Here is a 6,984-nt window from a genome sequence, read left to right as displayed (position 1 = left end):
GGGGTTAACCGTTAGCCGTAAAACGGCCAAAGTATTTAGCCGTCGACGTAAAAATGACAAATTTTTTAACCGTGAGTCGTAAAAAAGTTAACCGTAAAAAATACTCTGGTGGAAACAATGGACAGGTGGTAACCGTTATAGCCGGAAACTTGGCCAAAATTTTAACCGGATAGCCGTTAAAAGCCATCACCCCATTGAGACCCTCTATGAGAGTATAGAGCATAGAGCGGAGCTATAAAGCTGTTACGCCATCTGACAAATTGTACCAGACCTTTTCCGGGACTTCTTTCTAGCTTTTTTTTTTTTGTTATTGAAAGGGGAAATTTCGGACGAGCCGGCAAGTGCAACAGAAGAACCAAACAAAGGTGTGTAAAAATGCCAAGCGCCAATAATTTACGTTATTGTAACGTGAGCAGAGACAAAAAAACTTTCAAAGAGGAAACGAAATGGACATACCGAGTTCTAACGGTTTTCACGCTCAGTTAGATTGCAAGCTTACGTACGGTAATAAAAATCAAACATAGATAACACGCGATTTATAGTATATAAATTTTCATGTTCAAAAACAAAACAGAAACAAAACAGGGAATTATGAAACATTAAACTCCAACTGGCATAATGGTTAAAATTCATACTAAATCATGACGGTGTAAGAGCGACTGCGATCATGTCGCGGAGAGCCATCGCGGCTAGATCATTGTAGGCGATCGTCGGTCATCGCAGTGAAGTAAGCCTCAGGAACTACCTCGACCGCCTTCGAGTGAAAAAAATTAAGAGCTTGCGTCTGATATCCTTTCCGATGCGTTTGAGTGGAAGGCCACAGGACGTCACTGCAGCGGGGGTTTTACGGCGCTGTCATCCCTAGCGATCTTCATGTTCCGGTGATTAATAAAACACTCGCCTGGAACAGTTTGTTTTCTACATGTCATGTGAAAAAAACTGCGTGTTTTTATTAAGACACAATTCGGCCGAATTTCATTGAAAATTTCACTTCTAGATTCTGTATTAGACACTAAAAAAACTTGAAGGCAAAAAGTTCGACCTGACGAACTGATTGGAATTTGTAAAACTATTACAGAATGGTGAACTGGAGGTTTTGAACTTTCATAGATTGAAATTTTAGGAAGCTTTAGTCTTGTACAGCCAATCAGATTATTTGAACCATTCTAAGCAGAGATTCTGATTGGATTATTATAGCGTGCTTTATGAGAGTATAGAACATGCTGACGACACTGTTTTTCTCTTAGGAATAAAGTTTCGTTGGGGAGTTTAACGGATTCTTTATTACACAAAAACAAACAGAGGAGCCTTGACTGTGATCTGTTTTGTTGTAAAGCACTTAGGAAGCGGCTAAAGCACTCAAGAAGTCGGGGTAAACACTCGACTACGTCTCGTATTTCTCCCTAGACTTCTTTCGTGCTCTAGCCGCTTCCTGTCTGCTTTTGACGGAACAGAGCACAATCAAGGCTTCTCTATTTGTTAATTTGTTACAATGCGACGATAATTACATTGAGACAGAAACTCTAACTACTTCGTAAGCTCGTTCACAAGAAATGAAGGTGCTGGTATGGTAAGTTATCAACTGAAACATAATTCAACCGAAACTTTTTGTGCGATGCCTTTGGAACTAAGATAAGGTAAACTTGTTTTTATCACTTTGATTTGAGCTTCATGCACTTATCAACATTTTTGTTCACAAAGCACTGATATACATTTCCTTTCCTGTTCATGCATATTCTTGTAGAGGCCATCAGAGGAACAATGGAGCAATTCTGTAGTGTTATGACTACGATCCGAAAAAGCACTTTTTCTAGCATCTAACAGTACGAGACATGCAAACATTTAATGGTTTGGCTACGTGCTGCTTGAGAAAATTCAATTAATCATTTGGCAAAGCTCGACAAGCCTCTCTCTTCTTCAGCGTATGGTGCAATGCAGCTGAACAAGGAATCAACAAAAAATATTTCCAGCCACTTGTTTGAGAAGAATACTTTTTAAACATCTCTTAAGCTTATCGTCCACAACTGCGTAGGTCCATTTCAAGTGGATTCAGAAATACAGGCAATGTCATTTGGCACGAACCTCCGGGTGGTGCGTCCAATAAACATTAGGCGAACTTCAATTAACAATTGAGTTATTTGTAAACTACCTCCCACATCCAAGCCGTCAGTTTTTTTTTCATCAAATCACATGGAAAGGAAAGTGCGTCATAAAGTTCTGACGTTTGAATTATGGTTGATTTAATCGCCCAAAAGGATAATAACGGAGATAAGGCGGAATTAAACTGAGGCAAAGCCAACCGAACAAAATAAATGCACAATATACGAAAGGTTATAGAAAAATAATGCATTATCAATGTTGCTGGGTTGTGCTTTAGCTTTTGAAATTTATAAATTCGTAGCCTTCTTTTTCTTTTCAATTGAAAGTATAGCTAAAATAAAAAAGAAACGGCGAGCCCTATCTTTTGGACCAAGTAAAATGTGATATTTCGAACTCATAAGATGCTTTGGTGTCAACTAACTAATTATATAAGCAGCTAAATATCATTGGAGAAATGAGCACATATTCGTTTGAGAACAAAATTTAAAATTCGAAAAGTGTTCCATGCAAAGTTCGGGCTGCACTTTAACTTTTTTCGATTTTACCACCAACTGTACTAAAAAATTTTCCCCGCGATCTAATTCACGGTTTACATGAAAATTATGTTTTAAATTGATTTTAGATTTGTTTCTTTTCGCCTGTAAAAAGTAGTCCGATGAAAATAAAGTTTGATTTTATCTTTCCGAATACACGGACGGAAATTCCGCTTGTTAGTTCTCTTTTGGGGATATTGAGATGACAAATTCTGAATAATCAATATTGTAGTGAATATACTTTCAACGAGACGGTATTAGCACAACTACAAGCAGTTTCCACTTTTTCTTAAATACTAGCAGAAATTAAAAATCATGTTAAAGGCTTTTGCTTTTGAAAATGGAAACGGCGGCTTATTTGCAATCGTGACCGAGGCTTACAGTTTAATTAGTGGATGAACAATTTTAATATACATGTACAGTGCTACAAAATGAGTGTTATTATTCTTAGGATAAAAAAAAAATACCCTTTTTTATTAAAAAGAATTGGAAAGGTTTTTGAATTAGTGGCAGAAAAGACAATCCTTTTATTTTGAGTCAAGAAGGAGCAAGGAAATTTTTCTTCATAAAGAGGAAATACACTCTCGGCGCCTGAGGCTGACCGGTGGCGGTCACAGTCATATCATCGGTTCGTCTTTGAATGATTACGGTTAATTCTGTAACTGATTAAATTCATTGCTTTTGAACTTCTCAGTTGTGGTAAACAATATAGGTTTTTGCCGGTTTTTCGAAACAGCACATTTACTCTTCCATCTACGCTGAGGCGGGTCTGCACTATTGAGTTTTAACAAGTCCAGGCTTCACATGAGCTTAATGGTAAGCTAGAACCTCTTTCTTGTCGCACAGTCATTTAAAAGAAAATGGGCACATGAGGGGATATCCATATTCTCCTACTCTGAAAACAGCTATCATTTACTGTAACTAAATACAGTTCAAAGTGATAAAATTGTATGAGTGTGAATTCTGTACAGACATAAATAATTTTCAAGACAAGAATATTTAAGGTCAACTCAAAACCCGCTAGCTAACGGCAACATTTTATTGTTCTTATCAAACAATAGTGCGAACTCTGGCATGGAATGTCGAACGATTCAGATTTGAATATACAGCTTGGTTGATTTGTCTTGTTCATATGTATGTTCATAAGTATCGAGGGACACGACTTCTAATGTACTCTTGCATCTAGCCGTGGTGCTCTTAGCGCACGTTACAATCTTGTTTTACATCCACTTTTAACAAAATCGACGAAAAATCCGATCCCAGTTGAAGAAAAGGTCAACGAAAACTGGGGTAACCCCTATAACACTTGAAGAAAGGTTTCTTACTCATGCAATTTTCACAGTTGACTCTCAGATTGCCGGTTAAGGGAAACCATGAGAAATACATGCTGCTACGAATTTTAAAGCAGGTAGGTCCTAATTAAGAACGCCACAATGTAAGCCAAATACAGGAAAGCGTTTTTTTTTTTCAAGGACTTGTTTGCGCGTGTACCAGTAGCACAACGCACACTGTCGTATAGCAGGTTAATTTGAGATACTATCGAAGATGTTACAGTTTTCTCTTACCAAAGTTTTCGCCAAGTGCGACTTGAGCAACTCGTTTTTACAATGATGTTTATCAACTAGTTATTGAACAGAAGGACAGGATATTAAACTACATAGTGAAAATATCATTTTATACATTGATTTCCGGGAAATGAGCATGCTCAATCAATGATAGAGTGAGGTGTTTTAGCCTCGAGCAGAAGCCACACATTAATATTGTATTTTGTTTATAAGTTGCAGCTATGAACAATAGCAACATTTCAACACTAGGTGGTGTGCACGCCGTTACTCAGTGTACACTCGGGCTCATTTCAAAAAGCTTTGCGACAAAGCTGGCTTTGACCATCGTTTATGTTCTTGGGTTCGTTGTTGCCCTCTCTGGAAACTGCGCCATCATTTTGATAGCAAAGACAAAAAGACGCATTCGAAAAGTTGCCTTCAATTATTTCATCATCTCCCATGGCAGTGGCTGACATAATGGATGCTTTGGTTGCTGTACCAATGACAGTCTTGAATATCTATATGTCCAACTACTGGTTTGAAGGATTAATTGGAGATATCACTTGTAAATTTTTCAACTTTCTCTTCAACATATCACTAGTAGCCTCCATTTTTACCCTTGTGGCTATCTCAGCGGATAGGTACTTGGCAATTGTGCACGTCATGAGGAAACCTCTCTCGAAAAAGAAGGTAAAACTGGGTGTGGTCTCAGTATGGTTCCTTACAGCAATCATGTCGCTACCCTATCTGATCAAATACAAATTTCGTCCATGGAAAAACGGGCAATATTTCTGTTATGGCACCTGGAGCGACGATTTCGGAAAAAATTTATATTTTTATAAGTATGAGGTGACGGCAAGACTTCTGTTCTTCTACATACTTCCTCTTTTTGTTATCGCTGTCTTGTATTCCTTCATTATCCAAGTCTTGAAGAAACGACAGGCCTTTGGGGAAAACATGTCACAGCTTCGCATTCAACAGCAGAACGTCACTGTAATTAAGATGTTGGTGACCGTCGTTCTTCTCTTTGCATTTTCGTGGCTTCCAGCCCATGTGGTGTCGATAATGTTCGCGTTCGCTCCAGAAAAGATCAAATGTTGGCCAATTTCTCTCCTGTATACACTTCTCGTGCCAGGACATGCAAATGGCGCCGTCAATCCTTGTATCTACCTCATCTTCAACGAGAATTATCGGAAGGGACTCAGGCGACTCCTCGTCAGATGTCAGAGAAAAGCGGGAGATCGGATTCCTACTTGGAAGATAAAACAGTGGCCAACATCATCGACTCTCGAGCGGGATCCAAGCCGAGGGGGCATAAAGGGCGTATTTCGTCAACTCTCTAAGGAAAAGAGCACTGAAACTGATGAAGTATTTGTAACGCGCCTATAAATCAAACACCGAATGTAAGGCACAGCATAAAATTACTTTTGCATCTCTTTAAGTTATCTTTCTGTTCTTCGCCTTCATTTTATTTGCAAGTTTAGTGGAATGATTTAAACTAATGTCAAGTAAGTTACGGTGACAATTATGAACGTGAAGTACTATTAGTTACTTGGTTTAAAAGTTATCTTTTTTGCTTGTGTTACGCTTGAATGCTATCTCTAAATTTTTACGACTCTATAACTTCTGATAGAGTGTAAAGTTTGAAATGGACCTCCGTTCACATAAACTTTACAAGCTCAGAGGCTCTTTTGAAAGTTTGAAGTGACTTGAATATAACGGTATTTGGTAATGACACTCCATTGTAGAGAACAGTGAGTTAAGTAAATGTACTATAAAAGATCAGGCGGATATGTTCTTTAACAGAGTAGAAGCAAATATTTTATATTAAGCATTATATCTCTTCTAATTGGAAGGCAAATAATACGGGAAAAGAATGCTTTCTTTGTGCCGGATAGTTCTAATCAGCTGTGCATCAAAGTAAAGTATATTTCTGCTTATCTTGATAATGATAACTATTTGACCCATGGATTTGAAAATAACAAGAAAGATATTGAGAATAGCGATCACGATAAAGTTTATGACGATAACGACAACAAAGACGAAAATGACAACGACGATGATAGTGATGATGATGATGATGATGATATTATAAAAATTTGATCGTTATCAAGACAACGGTTAAGATCCAAGCGCTAATATAGGCCATATTGAAAGTGAAGGTTAAAATAATTATACTGAGCGAGCTAAAAGATAAGAAGGAAAGAAATGATTTTAATTTTAGTAATCATGCAGACATCTGTTGCATACTTAATAACATTGTGGTAAATGGAACAAGTTACCAGAAGGATTCTAAGTCCATCAGAAACTTGATTTCAATTGAATGGTAAGCATATAATTTGAGACAAAATGTTTACGAAATGTTTATATCTAGTCGACGAAGCCTTCATTTAGGCCTGAAATATCAATATGTACGGGTAAAGCTCACCAATCAAAGGACTCTTCCCATGTGGAAAAGGGCTCGAGACTATTTGGTGGTTGTCAGGTGGCCCCCTTATGACTTTGGCAAACGGATGACTGTATAATGAAGGCTGAGCATAATCCATAGACGCTCGGGTTTTCTTGGATACATGAAACGCAGTTAAATTTGCACATCAAAACTATTTGTCACTGTAGCTGTAGTAGGGCAGAAGAGCTAAGCGGAGCCTATTATACTCTGCTGTATTAATAGGTATGATAAATTACATGTGCTACGACATAATTATGTAAATAAAATATTCAATTTTATCCAGATCAGCCAGCGAAAAAGTATTTACACCGGTGTACGGCGAGATATTCTCTTGAGTACAGTAACTCTACCGCGCAAA

General features: G+C 37.8%; 1 pseudogene; it reads left to right on the top strand.

The window, feature by feature from the left end:
- The first annotated feature begins 4,419 nt into the window (after positions 1-4,419).
- On the top strand, positions 4,420-6,984 carry LOC136278112 (galanin receptor type 1-like; annotated as a pseudogene).

The sequence above is a fragment of the Pocillopora verrucosa genome, chromosome 1 (genome assembly GCF_036669915.1).
Source record: "Pocillopora verrucosa isolate sample1 chromosome 1, ASM3666991v2, whole genome shotgun sequence".
Lineage (NCBI taxonomy): Eukaryota > Metazoa > Cnidaria > Anthozoa > Scleractinia > Pocilloporidae > Pocillopora > Pocillopora verrucosa.
This window is presented reverse-complemented; position numbering and strand designations above follow the sequence as displayed.